Source organism: Phodopus roborovskii, unplaced genomic scaffold (genome assembly GCF_943737965.1).
Source record: "Phodopus roborovskii unplaced genomic scaffold, PHOROB, whole genome shotgun sequence".
NCBI classification, from domain to species: Eukaryota; Metazoa; Chordata; class Mammalia; order Rodentia; family Cricetidae; genus Phodopus; species Phodopus roborovskii.
In genome coordinates, this window is record NW_026126578.1 from 4,952,525 (window position 1) to 4,976,995 (window position 24,471).

Below are 24,471 nucleotides of genomic sequence, written 5' to 3' on the forward strand. Positions count from 1 at the left end.
AACAGCCTATTCAAATGCTGAATATGTTAATGGTCAAACCACCCATTGGTTTCTAGAATAGTCCTCAAGTGACACCACCAGGATCTCCTAGGCATTTTTCAATCTCACCAAATTACAAGACTAATCACCTTAACCCTAGGAGAAAGGAAAATGCAATAGCAAACACACAGAGAAGTTGTGTATATGGGTCAAATCTTTCAGGCCAAGCATACAGAATATGGTTCACAGTCATCCTATGTGATCTATCACTTTTTATTGTTTTCTCCACCTAGGAGCTCTGAAAAGTAGGGACTATTATTCCCAACATGCAGAGGAGGAAACAGGTTCCAAGAAGGCAAGAAGTAATTTAGCCAAGCTCACACACACAGGAATTGGCAAAGCCATGCCTTGACCATTGTTAGTCATGTATTAGGATCCAAGGTTCTCCCAAGTAAGGGCAGAAGAACAGGGATTTCTCTCCCCATGGGGCTCACAATTTCTCCTATCTCCTTGCCCACCATACATCCTGGCCTTGCCTCTGGGGTGCTGTATCTTTTACTGAACACATAAAGCATTCAGAGTGATGCCTGGATTTTAAGCATTCAAGTAAAGTTACAATTAATGCCTATGAAATCATAGTGCTATTATTCTTGGCTAACATTACAAAGATGCTAAGTGGGGATCATGCCACAGCTGTCCCCACAATATAACTCCAACATTTTTTGTTAACTGCCACAAGTGCAAAAAAAAAAAAAATATTTAAATTTAGACAGAATCTAAATGTCCTAACTGTGTAGGTCCAGCCACGTCAGCCTTCAGGGACCTGTTTCTCCAATCCTGCTGCTTCTGTAGCCAAGTCACTCATTTTCTCTCAGGCTGTAACAGCAATCCCAGACAGAAGTCTACTCTATCCTTGTCCTCCAATATTCCCTGTACACCTCCTCTCACTACAGAGGAGCCCAGGGAATTCTATTCCCTGCTCTTACACTGGGGTCTCTTAAATAGTGATATCATCATGCAAGTCTAAACTGCAGAGATGTTTTATCTTTCTACAGCATAATGTACAACCTTCGTATTGAGGCATTCCAACCCTTGGCTGTCTACTCTCTGGCGACTATTTCAGCCTCAATTTTTTTCACTCCTTGCAAAACCATCTTAAATGCAACCATATTCTAGTGAGAGACACACAAAATAAGCAAAAGGAAGAACATAGGAATAAGAATATAGAAGAGCTAAGAAGGAAAATGACAGAGGTGATCACAGGTCACCTTGTGATTCAATGATCTGGTAAGGCTGCTTAGCAGAGGTAGCCTCTGATCTGAGACTGGTGAATAAGAGGTAGATGATGGGCACTGACCCACCCCTGCCAGGGTATATTGTGATTGCTTGGGGTGGTAAGTTCTAAAATGCATTCAGTTCCTCACACCATCCACTACCATGAGCCATGCAAATGGCTCTGCTGACCCTCCACCAGGAGAGGGAACCTATTTGCCCATTCCTTAGATCAGGGCCCTATGACCTGCACTGTCCACATCAATTTAGCATCTTCTCTATTGAAGACAGTTGATCAAAAGTGGAGGCTGATTCTGCTTTCTACCAATCCACCACAATTTCTTCTCATTTTATGTTGTCTTAAGACACAGGAGAGCAAATCTTCCAAGTTGTTTTATTTTTCACAAAAATGTCATTTTCATTTCCATGGAAACTTGTATCATCCGTTTCTATAAGCAGGTTAGCTAGGATTTTGATTGTATGATGGCTACTATTAATTATGAACTGACTCAATGTAGAATCATCTGGGAACAGGATCCCAATGAGGGACTGTCTACAGCAGTGGTTCTCAACCTTCCTAAAGCTGTGATCCCTTAATACAGTTCCTCATGCTGTGGTGACCCCCAACTATAGAATTATTTCATTGCTACTTCTTCTGATATGAATTGTAATATATGCAATCTGATATGTGACCCACAAAGGGGTTGTGACTCACAGGTTGAGAACCACTGGTCTAGAGTTGGACCTGTAATCACGTCTACAGGATAATTGTCTTGATTGTCTTAACTAATGTGGAAAGGCCCAGCCTGAAAGTGGGCAGCACTGAAGGTTGGGGCCATGGGCTGTGTAAAGGTAGAGAAAGCTAACTGTAAAATAGACATGCATACATTTATTCACTATGCTCTTGCATCTGATAATATACTGCCTTGAGCCCTGTCTTGACTTCCCTGCAGTGAAGGACTGCAGCCTGAAATTATGGGGGGGGGAACAAAAAACAAAAAAACCTTTCTCTTCTAGTTTCTCATCAGTGTGTTTTATTACAGCAGCAGAGGGGAAACTGGGGCACACTGGAACTGGGTAAAAACAATAGACAACCTCAGCAGTAGTATATTTTCTAGTCCATTAACATAGCATATTGATTCATTTATTTATAGTTTATTTTTTGCTTTACTCACTTCATTGTAAAGGTATTAGATATCTCTGATTACATGTGTTCAGTTCTGAAATTACAATTAGATTTTTGTTAGTTAGTTTATTTGTTTTGTCCATGAGCTGCCTTTCTGTGCTCTATGTGTATTCTGTAAAGGTTGGGGTTTATCATCTCTAGCTCACTGCCATTCAGAGTTCTAACTTCACTCCTCTTTTTTATTTTTTTCCAGAGATGATCCGATCCTTTATTTCTCTTATTGCAATTAGCTATGATAGCACTGAGATTGAACGTCATTTAATTGTCATTGATGAACTAGCAGGGAAGGAATTACAAATGCTGACATAGTGCCACAAATTTACAACCTGCAGTTCAACTATACAGACTTCTTTTTTTTTTTAATTTAAATTAGAAACAAGCTTGTTTTACATGTCAATCCTAGTTCCTTCTTCTTCCCCTTCTCCCCTGCCCCCCATTGATCCCCTATCCCATTCCCTTTCTGTTCCCCAGGGAAGGAAGGGTGAGGCCTTCTATGGGGGGATCTACAGAGTCTGTCATATCATTTGGAGCAGGGTCCAGGCCCTTCCCCATGTGTCTAGGTTGAGAGAGTATCCCTCTATGTGGAATGGACTACCATAGACTGCCCAGGCCTCCTAACTGACATCCACATTCAGGGGGTCTAGGTAGGTCCTATGCTGGTTTCCCAGCTATCAGACAGGGGTCCATGAGCTCCCCATTGTTTACGTCAGCTGTTTCTGTGGGTTTCTTCAGTCTGTTTTTGACCCCTTTGCTCATCACTTCTTCCTCTCTGCAACTGGATTCCAGGAGTTCATCTCTGTATTCAGCTGGGGGTGTCTGCTCTGCTTCCATCAGCTATTAGATGAATACTCTAGGATGGCACATAAGGTAGTCATCAATCTACCTTATTTAAGGTAGCTTCTCCACTATTGCTTAGATTGTTAGTTGGGGTCATCTTTGTAGGTCTCTGGACATCTCCCTAGTGCCAGATTTCTCTTTAAACCTATGTTATGGTATCTCTTTTCTTGCTCTCCACTATTCTTCTCTCCCCCCTCACTTCCCCACCCCCAACTCAATCTTTCTACTCCCCTCCTCCTCTCCCCTTCTCTTTCTCCTAACTCCCTCTCCCCTTCCCTCCATGCTCCCAATATGCTCAGGAGATCTTCTTCCTTTCCTCTTCTCCTAGGGACCATGTAATGTCTCTCTTAGGGTCCTCCTTGTTTCTTAGCTTCTCTGGTGATGTGAATTGTAGGCTGGTAATCTTTTGCTCTATGCATAAAACCCACACACGAGTGAATATATACCATGTTTTCCTTTTTTGTGACTGGGTTACTTCACTCAGGATGGTTTCTACTAGTTCCATCCATTTGCCTGTGAATTTCAAGATTCCATTTTTTTTTCCTGCTGAGTAGTACTCCATTGTGTAAATGTACCACATTTTCTCTATTCATTCTTCAGTTGAGGGGCATCTAGATAGAAATATTAGGTACAAAACTTAAGCTTTCCAGCTTAGGACAACTCTATAGTAATCTCTGTTATGCTTTTGCCCTAGGACTGAATATGTAGTTCTTACCATTTATTCTTGTTACCTCACTGGCAAAAGTCTTAAATGTATGTTCTTGATTTTCCCTTTCCTAGAGCATACTTGATATTTACTGTGTACATATATATAGTTTCTTATCAAGCCTAAATCTTTAGACCCTGCCCACACCAGTTCACTGACCACACCCACTGGGGTGTGGGGACAGGTGCAGTGTGACCTGGGGGGACTAGGTCTGGGGTCCCGGACCCCAGCTCACTCCCTTATATCCTGGGGTCAGAGACAGATAGCATCCAGAGGCATCCTTGGGACTAGAACCTGCTGAGGCCATCTGTTTCTGGTGTAAGTGATTTCTCCCTGAATAAACATCCATCAACCCATCATTTCCCAGATTCTTATTTACCACGCTTTACCCACCAGCAGTAGAGGAGTGTTTCTTTCCCTTTCTCCACATCCTCCCCAGCATAAACTATCTTTGGTGTTCTTGATTTTAACCATTCTGACAGGAGAAAGATGGTATTTCAGAGTTGTTTTGATTTGCATTTCCCTGACGGCTAAGGATTTCTTTCAGCCATTTCAGGTTTCCCTATTGAGAATTCTCTAATTTAGTTCTATACCCCACTTTTTAATTGGATTATTTGCTGTTTTTTGACTACCTTCTTGAGTTCTTTGTATATTTTGGAAATCAGCCCTCTGTCAGACGTGGAGTTGGTGAATATCTTTTCCCATTCTGTGGGCTATGGTTTTGTATTGTCAACTATGTCCTTTGCCTTACTAAAGCTTTTCAGTTTCAAGAGGTCCCATTTATTAATTGTTGATCTCAGGGTCTGTGCTACTGGTGTTTTGTTCAGGAAGTGATCTCCTATACAAATTTATTCAAAAGTACCTCCCACTTTCTCTTCTAAGACATATAGTGTGACTGGATTTATTTTGAGGCCTTTGATCCATTTGGACTTCAGTTTTGTGCATGGTGATAGATATGGATCTGTCTGCAATCTTCTACAAGTCAGCATTTATTGAGGATGCTTTCTTTTTTTCCAATATATCATTTTATCTTCTTTGTCAAAAATCAGGTTTCCATGAAAGGACTTTGGGAGCACATTTCCTATGGAGGGATACTCCCTTAGCCTAGAGGCAGGAAGGAGGACCTAGTCCCTACTCCAAATGACTTGACAGATTTTGATGATCCCTCCTGGAAGGCATCACCCACCCTATGGAGTCAGGGGCAGGAATGGGATGGGAGAGGGATTGGGGGGCATGGGAGAGAGGGAGAGGGAACTGGGATCGATATGTAAAATAAGAAAAAATAATAATAATAAATCAGGTGTTCATAGGTATATGGGTTATTATCAGGGTTTTCACTTCAATTCCATTGGTCTACCTGTCTAATTTTGTGCCAATACCAAGCTGTTTTCAGGACTATAGCTCTGTAAAATAGCTTGAAGTCAGGGATGGTGATGCCTCCTGAAGTTCCTTTATTGTACAAGGTTGTTTGGCTATCCTGGGTCTTTGTTTTTCCATATAAAGTTGAGTATTGTTCTTTCAAGGTCTGTGAAGAATTGTGGTGGGATTTTGATGGGGATTGCATTGAATCTGTAGATTGCTTTTAGCAAGATTGTTGTTTTTACTATGTTGATCTTACCTATCCAAGAGCATGGAAGATCTTTCCATTTTCTACTATCTTCTTTAATTTCCTACTTTAAAAACTCATCATTCTTATTATATAGGTTTTTCACTTGTTTGTTTAGTGTTATCCCAAGATATGTTATGTTGTTTGTGGCTATTATAAAGGGTAATCTTTCTCTGATTTCTTTCTCAGCCCCTTTATCGTCTGTATGTCTGTATATAGTAGGGCTACTGATTTTTTTTTTTTTTTAGTTAATGTTGTATCCTGCCACTTTGCTGAAGGTATTTATCAGCTGTAGGAGTTAACCTGGTAGAGGTTTTTTGGATCACTTATGTAAATATCATATCATCTGCAAAAATAGTGACAATGTGACTTCTTCTTTTACAATTTTTATCCCCTTGATCTCCTTTTGTTGTCTTATTGCTCTAGTTAGAACTTGAAGTACAATATTGAAAAGATATGGAGATAGTGGACAGCCTTGTCTTGTTCCTCATTTTAGAGGAATCATGTTGAGTTTCTCTCCATTTAGTTTGATGTTGGCTGTTGGTTTGCTGTATATTGCTTTTATTATGTTTAGGTATATTACTGTTATCCCTGATCTCTCTAAGACTTTTATCATGAAGGGGTGTTAGATTTTGTCAAAGGCTTTTTCAGCATCTAGTGATCATGTGGTTTTTGATTTTCAGTTTGTTTATATGATGGATTACACTGATGGATTTTTGTATGTTGAATCATTCCTGAATCCCTGGGATGAAGCTTCGTTGATCATGGTGGATGATTTTTCTGATGTGTTCTTGGATTTGATTTGCCAGTATTTTATTGAGTATTTTTGCATCAATGTTCATGAGTGATATTGGTCTATAGTTGACCTTTTGGTCTCTACATATGCTCTTAGCATTGCTTTTAGAGGGTCCCAGAAGTTTGGGTATGTTGTGTCTTTATTCCCATCAAATTTTAGGAAGTCTTTAATTTCTTTTTTTATTTCTTCCTTGACCCAGGAATGGTGCAATTGCACATTGTCCAATTTCCATGAGTTTGTAGGGTTTCTGAAATTTATGTTGTTGTTGAATTCTCACTTTAAAGCACAGTGGTCTGATAAGATACAGGGGTTATTCCAATTTTTTTTGTACACATTGAGGTTTGCTATATTGCTAAGTATGTGGTTGATTTTATAGAAGGTTCCATGTGGCGCTGAGAAGAAGGTATATTCTTTTGTGTTTGTATGGAATGTTCTATAGATGTCTGTTTAACCCAAATGGGTCATAACTTCTATTAGTTCCTTTGTTTCTTTGTTAGGTTTCTGTCTGGTGGTCCTGTTTACTGGTGAGAGTGGGGTGTTGAATTCTCCCACTATAAGTGTATGAAGTTTTATGTGTGATTAGAGTTTTAGTATTGTTTCTTTAATTAACACGGATGCCTTTTATTTAGGGCATAGATGCTCAGAATTGAGACTTCATCTTGATGGATTTCTCTTGTAATGAATAAGAAATGACATTCTTTGTCTCCTTTGATTGGTTTTAGTGTAAAGTTTAATTTATTAGATATTAGGATTGCTACACCTGATTGTTTCTTGGGTTTATTTGATTGGAAAATCTTTTCCCAACCCTTATCTCTGAGGTACTATCTGTCTTTGAAGTTGAGATGTGTTTCTTGTATGCAGCAGAAGGATGATTCTGTCTTCATATCCACTCTGTTAGCTTGTGTCTTTTTATAGCTGAGTTAAGAACATTAATATTGAGGGATATTAATGACCATTAATTGTTAATTCTTGTTTGTGTGGATTTGGTGGTGGTGGTGGTATTGTGTGCTGATTCCCCCTCTTTTTTTTTTTTTTTTTTTTTTTTTTTTTCCTTTTGGCTGTTGGTAAAGTGGGGTTATCTATTGCCTATGTTTTTGTGGGTGTAGTTAACTTCCTTGGGTTGGAGTTTTCCTTCCAGAACTTTATGTAGGGCTGGATTAGTAGATATATATTATTTAAATCTGTTTGTCATGGAATATCTTTGTTTCCCCATCTATAGTGATTGATAACTTTGCTGGGTATAGTTGTCTGGGCTGAAATCTGTGATCTCTTAGTGTTGACAGTATCCAGGACCTACTGGCTTTCAGAGTTTCCATAGAGAAGTCAGGTGTAATTCTGATAGGTTTCCTTTATATGTTACTTGGCCTTTTTCCTTTGCTGCTCTTAATATTCTTTCTTTATTCTGTATGTTTGGTGTTTTTATTATTATGTGGCAAGGGGCCTTTTTGTGGTCCACTCTATTTGGTGTTCTGTAAGCATCTTGTACGTTCATTGGCATGTCTTTCTTTAGGTTAAAAAAGTTTTCTTTTATGATTTTGTTGAATATGTTTTCTGCACTTTTGAGGTGGGTTTCTTCATCTTATTCTATACCTATTTTTCTTAGGTTTGGCTTTTCATGGTGCCCCATATTTCCTGGATATTTTGTGTTAGGGATTTGTTGGACTTAAGATTTTCTTTGGTCAATGAATCTATTTCTCCTAGTGTATCTTCAATGCCCGAGATTCTCTCTTCCATCTCTTGTATTTTGTTGGTTATGCTTGCATATGTAGTTCCTGGTTGTTTACCTAGCTTTTCTATTTCCAGAATTCCCTCAGACTGGTTTTTTTTTCTCTCTCTCTCTATTTCAGCTTTCAAGCCTTGTACTGTTAGAAATGTTTCTTGCTATTTTTGTTTTGTGTTTTTCTCCATTTATTTAAATTTTTGTTTGTTTTTTCTTCCATTTCTTTAACTGATTTTTTTCATTACCTCTTTGAGGGTCTCTATCATCTTTATAAAATTGTTTTTAAGGTCATTCTCTTTTGCTTCATCTGCATTGGAATGTTCAGGTGTGGAGTCCCTAGACTCTGATGGTGTCATATGGATCTATTTGTTGTTGACTATGTTCTTATACTGTTGTCTTCCTATCCCTTCTTCCAGTGGGTACCAGTAGGGTCTCTTCCTCTCCAGTGGGTACGAGATTAAGGTTCTCTTCAGGCAGGTACTAGCAGATCCAAAACTCCGATGGCTCTCCTCTTCCTGTGGGTAGAGGAAGGACTTGTTCCTTGATGTTGGCAGCCCCTGGATGGGCTGTTCTTCCTGAAAGGGTTCCCCTGTGTGCAGGCCCCAAGCCTCAGAAGGCTCTGAGCAGGGCACTGTAAGGTAGACTGGAAACAGGCCCATTCTTACCTCCTTTCATGATGGGCTGGTCAGCCAGGACAGTTACTCACCCACCCACACCCACCCCACCCATGCACAGTTCTGAGGCCTCAGGATGCTCTGAGTAGGGCACTGGAAACCTACCCTCACTCTTTAGTGTTTGTAGAAGCCCCTGCAAGATAGGGTTTCTATCTAGTGTTTATTTCACCATGACAGCATCCTACCTTCAAGAAAAAACACAAAAAGAAGACACTTAATTGGGACAATCCTTTCTTTCAAGTCTGACTTTCACCTTTCTAGCTTTAATGTATTTATTATCAGAAATTTCAAATATTATTTCTTTGTTTATGATACATGGGGGATGGAGGTGTTATCTAAAGTCTGTCACTAGTTGTTCTCTGAGGAAACATTAACCTCTGTCATATCCTACTCTGTCATTCCAAAACTGAAACCAACCCCTGTGTTTGATTTTGACGCTTCTGAATAAGCAATTATTAAAATCAAGCACACAAAAACTGGAGAATTGGAGAAGCACCTCAGTTGGTAGACAGCCTGACTAGCATGCACAAAGCTCTGGGTGCAATCACCATCACACACAAACTGAGCATTGTAGTGAACTCCTATAATCCCAGCACTGGGAAGGAGGCAGAGGCAAAGGATCAGAAATTAAAAGTCATACTTGATGACATTCTTGGCCAGCCTGGCCTAAGTGAGAATATATCTCAAAAAAAGAAATAAGAGGAGAAGGGGAAGTGGTTAAGTGTGGCCAATAACATGGAGAAAGTGTGTCTCTTGTGCTTTGCCTGAGGAAGATTGTACACAATGAAAAATGGTAGTTTCTAAAAAATGTTCAGCATAGAATTAGCACATGATGGAGCAAGAACACTTCTGAGTAAATAACCCAGACTTGGTGACACAAGCAATAGAAGTATATTCCTTTAACATCAGATGGGCAGAAGTCTTATATCAGAATGTGATTGGGGATAGTTCCTCCTCATAACTATGAGGACAAAACCTGCCCTAGATCTCAATCCATGGCTTGTAGATGACTTCCTTCTCCCCTGTCTTATGCCATGCCTTCTGTACAAGTTCCCCCTTCTTAAAAAATTGTTAGTCAGATTAAATCAGAGCACATCCTAATGACCTCATGTAGCCTTTAAATTTTCTTGATTCTGTAACCAAATACCTGACAAGAAGCAACTGAAGGAGGGATAGTTTATTATGGCTCATGGTTTGAGGGGCTATGGTCCATCACAGAAGGCAATGTACAGCCGAGAGCCTTCACCTTCTCACATCTCACTGAACAGGAAGTAGAGATCAAGAACAGAGAGGAAATCGGGCCAGGCTATTCAACCCCAAGGCCTGGCCACAGTGATGCACTTCCTCCAGGAAGGCTCTACTTCCCATAGGTTCTACAGCCTTCCAGAACAGCACTGTTATCTGTGGACCAAGTGTCATATGCAGAAGCTTGCAGATATTTCACATTCAACCCTCACCACTCATTCTAATCCAAAGGCCACTGTCACTATGAGACGTCACTCACAAATATGAGCACATCACAGGTACTGGGACTTGGAATTCAACATGAATTGTTAGGCAAGGGGAGAACACAGTCCAGTCCAGCACTGCTACAACATGACAGATCTTTGAAGACTTAAGCTAAGAGAACAACTCAGACACTAAAGAGCAGATAAATTCTGAAACACTAAAATGACCAAATCCATGGAAACAGAAAGTAAGACAGATGTTACCATGGTTTGGGGGAAGATGCAATGGGAAGGTGTTTCTGAATGGAGACAGTTTAATGTTGATTAAAAGTCTGAGAAATTGAACCTAGTGACTACAGAACAGTACTGTGGATGTGTGGTGCCAATAAACCATACACTTAACAGTAGTCGGGGTGGAAAACTCTACATTGCATATATTGTTTCACAGTGAGAAATAATACCCAGTGAAATCTGCAAAAAGAAATTATCTGCAATTTATGCTCTCACATCTGAAAAAAATGTTGTTACAGCAAAAAAAAAATATTTGTATTTTTCTTGCTTTCCAAGACAAGATATTTCTATTTGCCCTTAATTGTTCCCCCTTGAATTTTATGCCACTTACAGGGACACCAGTCATTACTTTAAGATGGAGGCAGGTCTACTAAAAGCAAAATGAGAAATAAGATGACTGAGGAATGAATCATTTTTAAATATGGTACTAAAATCAGTCTTTTCAGGTAAAGTGGACAATATTTAATTTAAATTTGACAAAACAATAATTAAATGGTTTGCTTGAAATTTTCCTTGTGATCAACAAGCTGTCTTCTAGACCCAAAGACATATCATCTTTGGGGATTTCAGTTTGGTAGATGAGTTTACTTCCATATCAAAGGGCTTCATCATATATTTAAAAATGAGCCTCAGAGTTTAACATACAAAGATTAAGAATTCTTGCCATGGGCAGCATTTAAGATTTAAAAAGACAGCCAGAACCAGTGAGTGACCCACCTGCAATGGGACTTGCACGCCTCTCTGGATTCTGTCCCCTGGGATTCTTCCTTAGGTCCATGCCATTCCATCTTCTTGTCTGCCCCCCACTGCTGGGCCCTGTCCCCAACCCTGGTGGACTTCCACCACTCAGGAGCAGACCACACCAGCCAGAACCTGTGAGTGACCCCCCTGCCCTTCCTTAGAATTTGCCTCCTGGCATCTTTCCCCAGGCCCAAGCTGTCTTTTGGAGGGAAGCAAGTGCTTTTAACCTCTAAGCAAGATCTCCAGCCAAAGAGGATATTCTGTGATGCAGCCTTATACAGTCCACACCTATGGTACAACTTTGAACTGTCTTTCCCATTGCTTTAATCAATAATAACCTCACTTCCTTCTACATAGCTTTTCTCAGCTGTGGAATGAGGATGATAACAGATATAATAAGGAACAAAGTATGCATTCAGTAAAACATTCAACAAAGAGAAGCTAGTGATGGTGTTTTTCTCATATCTTCCAGAATTTTACCAAATGCTTAAGAATATTGACACTTACTTCACCTCTGTATCTACAGAGTTATTCACAAAGGGGGATGCTGAGTAACTAAAACATTGTGAATCCACCAAAGTACAGTGGTTTCACCAATAACCAGTTTACTATTTTGAAGTCTAGGCTTTGAAGGAAAGATCCAGTTCTAGTACTACTTATGACCATCGAACCTACTCTGTTTCCTCACCCAGAAGATGGTGACAATCACTTTTTTCCCTGTCTACAGTTTGCTATGAGTCAGACAAAAGGTTGTCTATAGGAGCACTTGATCATGATTAAAGTCTTTAAACCCAGCAATATCCTGGAGGTGGGTACTACATGTCTGTTTTGCTCATCACAGTGCTCTTGGGTCCTAGTTGTTTGACTAGAACACTATAGGTACCCAATTAATATAGGTGGATGTAGAGTGGACAAATGAATTATCATTGCTTCTACTGAGCAGGAGTTTCTCACAGCAAATGTTTCCTGAATACCTTCCAAACTGCTGCAGTCCTCAGGACAGGAACTTGAGATGGTGGTTGTCACTAACCCCTACTCCTGTTTGTCTTTGACTCCAATAATAAAACAGATCCTAGATTCTAGAAGGGACTGGTGTCCCTTAAATTCAACAACTATAGGGAAGAACTCGGTTGCTAGATTGCTATCATTATAAAGGAAGTTGTCATTGATCCCTGGAATGCCCCCAAAGGCCCTTTCCCCAGAACAAATCTATGGACTGTGTCATGAATTCAAATTCACACAGAAAAATACATGCCTATATCATCAATAATGTCAAGTCAAAGCCTGGCCCCTCTGCTGGTGTCCATTTTTACTCTATGACTGCTATGTGGCCATCCTGAAGTTCATCTTGGCCTCTCCTATGTTGCTCAACAAAAATCAGGCCACCTTGTGGAATCTTGCCTGGAACAATGAAGAAATAGTTCCAGGAGCCACTATCTATTTAGCTACAAAGAAAATTAGTGAAAACCTTTTTAAAACTTCAGATTCAACACTCAGTTTATTACAGAGAATGAATAAGAAAGAAAATCAGCCAGACATGCACAAGATACAGTCCAGGGAAGACTTGAGTAGGATCCCCTACCATCTTTTCCCCACATACTCATGGGCATTTTCCTCACTTGACATCCATTTGTAACAAGATGTATAGAGCATCATCAAACAGTGAAGTATTTATGTAAGCACGATGGATGATGTATGTATGTATGTATGTATGTATGTATGTATGTACAGATGGATGGATGGATGGATGGATAGATAGATAAATGGATAGACAGATGGATGGATGGATTGGAGAATGGATGGGGTAGATGGATTCTAAGTGATTGATCTAGTTTACAGATCATCTGGGACTGAAAATGTCAAAGCCATACTCTAAATCCCACAGTGTTTCTTCTTGTGTTTTCATTGCCAATCAAAATTGGATTATTACTGTCTGGATAGACAAAGAACCAAGCAAACAAAAATTACCTTCCAGCAATCAAGGGTAAAGGCCAGACTTGCTTTAGGGCAAGGCTAAACCCTTTATTGCATACATATATTACTGCATTTGTATTCACACAGGTAATACAAACTGTATATAAATTCATAGATAAGAGGCCAGTGATATTGCTCAATGGGTAAAGGAGTTTGCCACTAAGCCTGATGACTTGCTTTTGATTCCCAGGAGCCACAAGGTAGAACCAATTCCTGAACCAATACCTCTGGCCCCCCATGCCCATAACCACAGGCACACATATGAACACACAAGTAAATAAATAAATGAATATAAAAGATTTTAAAATCAAATCTATAATAAAAATTGAATAAATCAAACTAAATTCTTAGCAGGCAGCATTGCCTGAACTAGACTACATGAACCCCTTCTGTATTTCTCTGTTATTTGCTAATCTATATCTCCATGTTATTGATGAGAATAATTAATTACCTGTAAGCATGTAGAGAATAAAAGGTAAGAGGAAGCAAAGTCTATTGAGGCTGCCAGGCCAGCATATGTGACACCAGGTCTGAGGGACACAGGAGACTATAAATAGGGTGGAATCTGCTGACTAAACTTGGTTGGAATGGCATGGACTGGCTGTGTCACAGGAATTCAGAGTCAGGAAATCCCAATGAGACCACAACAATGGGGGTCAGAAGCAAGCAAAGGGCAGAGCAATCTGTCTGAGATAGAAGGGATCATCAGCCTAGGAGCAGGTTGACCTTCAGTAAGAAAGCAAAGTTGCCTGAGTCCTACCAGAAGGTCAACAGGAACAGAGGCCAGGTAGAGATGGTGGAGCTCGGGGCTTGGCCTTGAAAATGAGGAAAGGAAAGTGGAGTCAGAAGAGTAGGAAGGACTTTGTTCCTTCCCTCTTTGGGGGCTCCTCTGCCCAGAACTCTGACCAGGAGCCAATAGAAGCCGGTGACAAGGTCACCTGCCCCTCCCAAAGGTCACTCTATAGTCTTGATCTGTACTCTTGTTCAAGTCACACTGAGGAATATCCATCTCAGCGCCCCATAGCTCCCTGATACATCCCTACCACAGTGTACAGAACAAGGCCCATCTGTCTGCCCAACAAAATGCATCTCGGGACCCTTCCTTTGCAGGGCCCAGAACCCCAGCAAAGGAAAGGCCTGGCAGTTTTGACTTGAGAAATATAGCCACAGTCTCCCTCTGCATAGACTGCATAGACAAACAAAAATTGGCAAACAAAGGAAACAAACACATCCAGGGAAGACCACATGATATGATCTTACTCTACACTCTGGTTAGTATGAGGCACAACCTGTAGTGTAAGCAGTACGGTTTTTTCACCCGCCGCCGCTGGTCTTGTCCCACCGCCGCGACAGCCCCAAATAATGCACAGAGACTCTGTATTTGATACAATGCTATTGGCCAGGTGCTAGTTTCTTATCGGCTAGCCCTGTCTTAAGTATTAACCCATTTCTATGTATTTCCACGTGGTCTTACCAGCGAGAGGCGGCTGGCGGTTCTATTCTCTCCAGACTCTCCATGTTGACTCTTCCTCCCTACATCCTATTTCCTCCTTGTCTCCTAGCCCCTCCTATCTTCCTTTCCTATTGGCCAACAGTGCTTTATTCATTAACCAGTATGAGAAACATATATACAGAATGACATCTCCCATCACTGTAGGGTTTCCTAGACTCACTCTTCAGCTTTCCCTGGCTCCTGTGTTCCACCGAGCTACACTTGGTAGAGTTCTCACAGGCTTTGTTCTCCTATTCAACAGCAATTTGAACCTCAGTCTGACTCAGCTGACTCCAAAGTCACCTATCGTGGAGTAGTACTTCCTGAACAGTAAAAGAAACTGAGTCTTTCCAGAGGAACTTCACTCTTTTTCAAGTGTGAACCTCAAGCTAAGAAACTATCATTTGGCTACCAAAAACACGTCATTCATTCTAGGCACAGACTATGGTACTGGACACTATGGGACAATGCTCAGAGCATTAGAAAGATAGTATTCCCATGTGACCTTGAGTGCACTTTGGTCCTGGCTCTTAAATAGGCACAGAAGGTGGTGGTTAACATTGGCCTCACCTGATGATTGGTGAGCCAAGGACAGGGACAGAGACAGGGTTATTTTGGTGCCCCAAGCACCCAGATGAGCACAGAGACAGAGAAGAAAATAACTGTTGTGGGGAGGAAGAGCAAGAAAGGAAAGCAGAGAAATGGAAGGCACAAAATGGGTCCTGTCATCCCTTCCTTCAGCTGTAAAACCATGAACTCAGCCTCTATAAGGTAAGGAATGCCCCTCCCCATTCCCTATACCTAACACCCAGGACTCCACCTTCAGGGGACCTTAGCCAGGAGTCTCTAATACCTGTCATTGAGTCTCTGGGACAGTTTAGGCAATTGCCTGGCCCAGAACTGATTACTGCTTATTCTTTCCAGCCTCCAGGGAGAGCTGGGAATCTGCTGGACAAGATGACTAGGAGCTGGCAGTGGTTAGAGATGCACACAGACTTGGTAACAGCACCACAAGGTGCTTCACTCAGGGTTCCTGTATAGCGGGAGAGAACTGCAATTGCTACCAGTGATAGGGAGATGAAACGAGATGCAGCATGCTGGGTGATAATTGTCCTCATACATGCTCATCAACACAGGGTCATTAGATGGGGGTGGAAGATGAATGTTGAGAGAGGCTGCCAAACATTGAGTGAGAGAATTAGGATCCTCCCAAAACATCCAGACAGCCTGAAGCAAGATAACCAGTGGGACAGATGATGGCAAGCTGTGTGCTTGGGTCCTGAAACATAGCTGCCTATTCGAGGGTGACATAGCTTGACCCTCGATATGTGCAGGGTATGGGACATCTGGCAGGCGAGGTTAGGACAGGAGACGGGGGGAATGTCAGAATGGTGTGGCCACCCTGTCCTCCTATGTTTGGAGCAGAAACCCTCAAGCTTCATTTAAAGATTGGAAAATTCTGAGGACAATGGGAGAAAGGGGGCTGGAGCCATGCCATGGGAGAGACAGTGGAACCAGCTATGTTTAACCCGAAGAAGCAGCTCAGAGCTACCGTCAGCCATCTGACACACTGTCAGGGAAAAAAAAAATCCTGCCTAGTGCCATGGGGAGAAGCCAGAGTTGTGTAGGTGACATAGAGGCAGAGGTGGCCTTGGGGAAAAAATACTGATGCTAACATATAGTCAGTATCTATTGACGAAAGGCTTTCCTCGGAGAGACTGAGCTGCCCATCACAGTGAGGAATCAAAGACAGGGAGTTAACCACTAAAGAGTCCTCCAGTGGGTCTAAGCTAGCAAAGGCCACACCCTCAAGGGCCTCTGACCTTCAGCAGTAACCAAAAGCACCCAAGTCTCAGTTCTCTAACTAAAGAATGGACGCTGTACACTTTCAAGCCCTGGGGCCCACGGGCTCCTTTTCCTCCACTCAGTCCTTAGGGCCTCACATCAGCTGGAGCCCAGGGACAACAGCTTGAGGGAGTCCTCAAGGTAATTAAGTCCATGTCATCTGCAAGGCAGGGGCATGTTTCTTCAAATTACCATTTTTATGGCAGATTATGAACTTTTGTCTCTGGGGTCCTGTGCTCCAGCAAGGTAATTTATGTCAAATTATGACCAAAATAGAATGGTGCACTAGGACCCAGAAAGGGAACTCTTAGTAAAAAACACACATCAGTGGTCTCCACTATCCCTGGTCATCCCCCACCACTGAAAGCTGCAGGGCACTGTCTTTCCAACGAGCCATGCAAAGTTGGAGATGACAGGCAAACCCAAACCTGAGTAGGAGGTGAGACACACCACAGAGGCAGACAGGTCTGTGCCTGAGTCTTGGACAAGACTGAACAGCAGGACCTCAGAGCACAAGCACTTCCAGAAGGAACCTGCTCCTTTTACTTAGCAAGCCATGAACACATGAGAGGTGGTTGTCCCCATTATGACAGGCAGTGCAAAGAGAGTAAGTAGCAAAGCAACTCCTCCCCTGTGGTATCTGAGGACATCAGAGCCCAGGGAGGTTGTGGTCATGAATCAACAGTACTAAATGGCAATTTCCTCTGAATTAAAGCCTTCCATCATTAATGGAAGCATGGTAAGATTCAGTTAGTTCTAAAGGGAAATTCATTAAGACTTGGGAAGCAAAAAACTCATAAATCTCAGAAGTCCCTAAAATTCACCAGGTCCCTTCTTCAAGTTAACATTAGGACTACAAAAAGCCTGTCTGAAGTTCTGCAGTATGCTCTCCTTCTGTGAGTGTCTCCCATGATGGGATGGGTTTTTGATGATATGGCTACCTTTGAGCTATGTGCTCACCTATACTCCTAAAATTAAACTCAACAAAATCACCACGCTAGACTTTGGTGATATTGTTACTTTGGTAGGTCTTCAATTCCCTCTCTGGGGTGAAAAGACATTTGTGTATGCCTCTCCCCAGAAAAGTGTCACAGCAAAGCTGAAGTTAAGAACCAGGTTTCCTTCCACGCTCAATGTTCTCAGAAATGTCATCACCCTGTGGGCCCAGAAACACCAAGTCATTCCCTAAACCCTCCGCTCTCTGCCCCTCTCATCTCTGTGACATCTTTTATACAGTTACAATGTGATAAGAACAAAACTTACTAGGGGACAAGGAACACACAATGTGTATGCTTAAAGGAAACAAAGTAGGCAGCACCCTATCGCCTCCTGTACCAAATGTCCCCTTCTGGAGGAAATGTACACAGAGGAGATGTGAGAACAAAACAATGGAAACATGGGGGAGAAATGAGATGAGTGGACTATGTCCACATCCTCAAACAAATAAACCAACTTGAGATGGATTAGTGGACCAGAATATCAGGCTTCAACCTCTTCCATTCTGAAGTACTTGCAACTTATTGACACAACTCCACAGAGTAAATAAGCAAGGTGCCAGACAGGGGCGCTGTAAGCACTGAGACAACTTTATACCGACTGCTGTGAGTGTGGCACTGGAGCTAGAGGTGCATTGTACTGATAACCCTCTCCAGTGTGTGCTTGAAACTGTCTATGCCCAAGACTGAAAGGAGATGCTGTGGGTATTCTGAGCATCGCCACTAATGTCACAGCCTAAAGGAGAATTTTAAGAGGACAGAATAAATGTTCTAAAAAGTAAAGGCCATTGTTGGCATCCAGGATTACACATGTATGAGTTTTTCTGGAAGGCATCTGGGAAAATTGCCACTGAACAGGACAGGAAGTGGGGAAAGTTCTCCTTAACTGATATGGCAGAAATATGTTCCTTAAAAGCAAACACACACACACACACACACACACACACACACACACACACACACACAATACAGAGAAACACTATCTTGAAAAAAAAAAAGTGAGGCATGCTTATAATCCCAATACTGGTGAGGCAAAGACAGATAGATCCCTGGGGCTCACTGGCCAGATAGTGGAGCCAAGCCAATGAGTTCCAGACCAGTAAGAGAGACCCTAGCTCAAAATCAAGGTGAGCAGTGTCCTGAGTAAGGACACATGAGGTTGTTCTGTGGCTTCCATATGCACATACCCACATGCATATGCACACACATATGCACAGGCACACACCACACACATACACAGAGTGTTGATCCTTGTCATCTCTTCCTGGACACCAACTGCCTCATTGACCTCCTTGGTAGGAAGAAGTTCCCATGGAAGCCTATAGAGATGGAAGAGGGGTCTCATCCCTTGATGATCAGTGTGCTGGGTTGCTATGCCCAGGTGATAGTGATATCCCCAGCCTGCACCCAGACACTCCCATGTCTTCTCTAAATAGAAGTCTTGTCTGACAATGTCTGCCCTTCAGTTGCCTGCAGAAGCCAGGCAGAGAGTCCAAGCTGATGAGTTATAAGCTAATTTTTACCTGGGTCCACCTGTCAATGTCAGTTTCCATGGGTAGTGCAGATGCATGGCATATGATACCATAGTCTGTCTTTGGGGCAGACTGTCTGGTGAGTGTGGCAAGAATCATTGGCCCCTGGGAAATAGGTTTGAAGGACCTAAACTCTGAGCATTAGACAAATCTACCACATTGCATCCTCTGTTTTCTTCAGACACGGATGGCTGTTTCAGGGTCTCACTTTGATACAGCCTGTGTTTAATGCCTATCCAGCACCAGTTAACAAAAAGAGAGGCAGCCTGGGGCTCCACAGATCTACAGACAATAGACCCAGCTAATATGAAATAATTTAGTTTGACCACCACCATTTCTTGTTCTGCAGTTACTTCCTATTGACTGGATTTCTCATGTACAGGATAAGACTATGGAAAGAAATGTCACCTAATGACAACTCAAATATTATGCAGATCTTGAAGAAACAGTGATACAATAAAGGCAGAGCTACTGACACTTCTATGGATCCTTCTTGAACCTCCTTAGCGCCGTTCAACACTGAGACAGGACACAGGGGCATTCCAGGTGAAAAGAGCCATGGGGAATAGTTTGCCCAGCTTCCTTAGCTCTGCTAAAGTCTAGGACCACACAAGCATAATTTGTAGTTGTTTAAAGGCTTTCCTTAGTCACCAAGAGCTCTAGGAGTCATCCTTTTGGCTTCCTTCCAATCTCATTGATCATGTCCATTCATCATAGTTACAACATAGAGATCGAGCCAGCCTGCAGAAATGAAGATATCCCAAAGATACACTCTCTATTGTCTCTTCTTCTGATTATCCAACTACAGGGGGAAAAATGGACCCAAAAGAAATGAAAATTTCTTTGGATTCTCATGCCAGAAGAAGTAAAGGGCACCAGCCAGCAGGGAGTTTGTCTCCCTGGAAGATATTTCACAGAGTTTCAACAACTTGTCTCAACCTTACATAATGAAACTGAAGCTCTGACAATGATAGGTTCAATGGTAGTTGGACTACCCCCTTATGGGATAGCTTATACATGCACATCCTTGGCCTTCTAGTTAAACTCTATTCTTACATTAGGATCCTTAAGAAGAATGCCAGGAGTTCACTGAATTTCTTTGTCTCTCTTCCCAATGTGACCACATTGAATAAGTCTCACTTTTGTACTTTCCACTTGGCTAATTAAAAATGGGTGGCTGGCCAGAGGCCATGTTTGATGTCCATGGTCTGTGCTGCCACCAAAAATCATGCTCCCACTGGCTATAAAAGGGCAAGGAAGGTTCTTTTGCAGTGGTATCCATGACAGCAGACTCGCCGTTGAGAGAGACATAGAAGTCTTCTGTGACAACCTCACTCCCACCCCACCACCCAAAAAAGTAACAGCTTAGACAGGAAGCAATCGAAGGGAACCCTTAAAAGTTGTGAGAAGAGTGCTGTAGTGTAGCTCTCCACAACTGATGGCTCCTGGCATGAGTGGGAGTATAGAAAGACTTGGTTTTCTTTAAGGGCTGGCAACTGGGGGTTTCACTCTGCTTCGGTGAGTATGTGGGCAACACAAAGTAGACTTTTCCTCCTTCTCTTCTTCACCCTGTTTTTGGGGGAGGGCAGGGGAGAGATCACAAGGGTTAGGGTAGAACTGAGGACCGGAAAGTGAATGTGATTAGGGTATATTATGTGAAATTAACAAATAACCAATAAAAAATATTATGTTGGAAAGAAGAAGAAAATGGGTAGCTGGGTCTGACTTGGAGCACAGGTTATAACCAAATTTGGCAGCATCACCATTCTCACTATCACTGCCACACCCATTGTCAGCACCATCCCTATGATCAGCGAGGTCAACACTGTCTTAGCTAGGGTTTCTATTACTGTGCAGAGACTCCATGATCAAAGCAACTTTTATGAGGGAAAATATCTAATTGGTACTTAGTTACAGTTCAAAGGTTTAGTTCATTATCAACATGGTGGCATGCAGGCAGACATGGTGTTGGAGAGGGATCTTGAGAGTTCCACATCCTAATACACAGGCAGTAGGAAGAGAGAAAGCCACTGGACATGGCTTGAGCTTCTGAAAACCTCAAAGTCCACACCCAGTGACACACTTCATCCAACAAGGTCATACTACTGCAGCAAGGCCATGCCTCCTAGTAGTGCCACTCTCTGGTTACTAAGCCTTCAAATATATGAGTCTATGGGAGCCATTTCTATTAAACCACTGCAGCTACCATCATCATCTCCAGCATCATCTCCATACTTACTATGACCACCATCACTAATACACTTCTACCATCGTAGCCATCACCACCATCAGACATATCAGTGGCACCATCCTCATCATCATCAGTATCATCACCATCCTACATAGCCATTATTACCACCCTCACTGTCACCTCATCATTATCACTGTCACTATGCCATCAATACTATCAGCTATCACTGCATTCCCACATTTACCATCCACTTTTTATCCTCATCATAACCCACTGCTGTGATTATCACCATCACCACTAGCATCATCATCATCATCATCATACTCACTATCATCATGGTTGTAACTATCAGCATCATCACCACTGACAACCATTATTTTCATTACTGGTACCACCAATATTTGACCATATTTACCCAACACCATGAGTCAGATGCTGTGCTTGGTATCTCTCCAGTTGTTTCAGTGAACACCACAGAGGCAGAGATTCTGGCATCCAGCCACAGGTGATGAAGCACCTTGGAAGGGTCCAGCTACTTGTCCATGTGAAGTAACCAGTGGTGTCTGTGGCTGGAGCTCAAGTGAACTCTGCTATCATTGATTCAGCCAATGATCCAGCTTAGCCTCTCCTGTTTCTTCTCTGGGTTTCAACACTGCCTAGCCAATCTGCCTGCCCCCTGCTTTCCCTGAATCCCATGAAAACTAAGCCATTATCTCTAAACCACCAGCATAGTCTGCAGTGCTTAAATATGCCCTGGCACTTTACTTACCAACCAAAGTCTTTTAAAGGGACCCCACCATTCAAAAGATTAATATAAACTCCTTGCACCTGTTAGGATTCTTCCATAGACAACCTGAGTGAACCAATAAAGGAAAACTCCAGGAACAGACAGTTCAACAGAAGGACCCTGTGGAGCATCCCTGAGCTGAAGTGCGGGGACACAATGATACAGCTAGTACTCCTGATTAATTTGATGGGCAGAAGAATGATAAAGAAATGTGAGAGTGGGGGAATGAATATCCACACCTGGAAGGCATCGGTGGTTGTAAACAGCACTGTCAACATCCCAGCAGTTGCTTCAGATGCCCCAAGTGCATGAGGCTCTAAATCACACATACTCTCCACCCCTCTACTTCCTCAATAAACTCCCAGAATGCTCATTTTTCAAAGGCTTTCATTGCTTTCAAACCATAGATAAAGTAAGGAATGCACCACCCGGGGTCCAAGTCACTTCTACTTCTAGTTGCACAATTACCAAGTACAAGGCACAGTAGCCTTCCTCCCTCAGGCTGTTCCCATAGCATGGTCCCATCCCGCAACTTGAACTGCCCTATGTTCAAAAAGAAAAAAAAGAGCCATATTCCATAAACACTGTATAATTCCAAATTAAATTACTGCAGATCATAATCACATGCTTGACTTAATATCAAAATGAGCCACACCTAACTGTAATACATGATGAGACACCAGGGCACTGACTGTTTGACAGAACCCAGAACCCTGTATGTGAGCATGCTAGGCAAGGAATCTGCCACTGAGCCATGCCCCCAGTAAGAAGCCCTGGGTTTCAACAGCTACCACTCATAACTTATTAAGTATGTTCCAAACACATATAATTAGAAGGAAGTTGAAAATTAAACAGGTAAGAACTGGAATTAACTACCCAGCAAACAGAGAGTGCAGTGGACGTAAATTGGGATATATTGGTGTAGACTAGAACACATGAGTATTCACTCAATCTATACTCCATGGGGAAGACCCTAGAAACTTTCCCAAAATTAACCAGCATGCAGGAGAACACTGAGGCTCAGAAAGGCTGAGGGTCTGGTTTTTAGACTACCTGTAGTTGTATATGAATGACCTGTACAGACTCGGGGCTTCTGGTCTTCACATCTAGTATGTACCCACTTTTCCTTTCATCTATTCCTCACAAAACCCTCCCTAACTCTTCTGTACATTCTCCTCCAAAGTGAGCTGTCTGCTCAGACACCACTCAGAGGAAGCTGTGGGGCAGATGGGTGAGCTCAAGGCATAGTGGCTTTGCTAAGTGCTTGGCACCAACACACCATCAGGCTGCCAAAACTCTCCTGCACTCATTAGACCTCAAGTCCAAGGTCATCATATCATTTTCCCAAGAGTAGTGAAATGGGCCCCAGAGGGGGAAAACATCTGGAAAGCAGAAAGCAACATATACTACACTTGGAGCCAGAGAAAATCTCCCACATTGTACTAACAAACATTGGACTCAACTTGGAGATCAATGGAAGAATGGAATTTGGGTGGGGATAGAAGTTAGAGGCAGAGCCAGGATCTGGAGTAGAGCCAAGACCTTGAAGTGAGCCACTGACAAGTCCCACACAGGACACCTCTCCTCATCCACCTTTGTTACTTCCCAAAGGCGTCACCTACTAATACCTTCATTCACCATATTCAGGGTTAGGGTATCAGCTATGAATTTGGGAGAAGAGATACAAAATTTCAATGTACAACCACCCTGCATACCAAAGTAGCTTGCCAACCAAATTCAGAAGAAACATTTGTATCAAAGGCAAAAAAAGTGTCTCATTGGTCAAATGCAAAGGAAGGTTCTCATTGATCAAACCCAAAGGAAGCTTCTTATTGCCTACACCCAAAAGATACTGCTCAGTGGCCAAACCTAAAGGAAGTCAGAAGAAATGGAAACCCAGAACACACAGAAAAATCGGGGAAAAATACCTGAAGCTCTAATGGGGGTCCAAATAGAATAGATCCACCTCCCCCCCACACACACACACATGTGGGAATTCCTCTATAGGTTCTGCTGACAGTGTATAGACTTAGAGCACCCTGAGTTCCCCTCAAGGTCACCTGACTGCTTAGCCTCTTTCCTCACAGCATTCCCCTTTTCTTAATCTGCTCCCTTCTCACTTTGAACTTATCCTTCCCTAATTATACAGAGCCATTTAGAAAGCATCCTGCCCTCTGTCCCAAGGCAGTCACCTCAACATGTCTCCTGGCTGTGCAGTGCCCTCCCAGGAGGCCATCTGGTAAGCGGCTTTCTCATCTCGTTTTACATGTTTGTCATTCCCATTGCACTGCTCAAAACCCTTATTATCTGCAAACCCCTACTTGGAGAGAGTTGCAATGATAATTTTCCCTAATTGATCTGAATAAACACGTGTCTGTCATCACAAATCCCATCCCCTC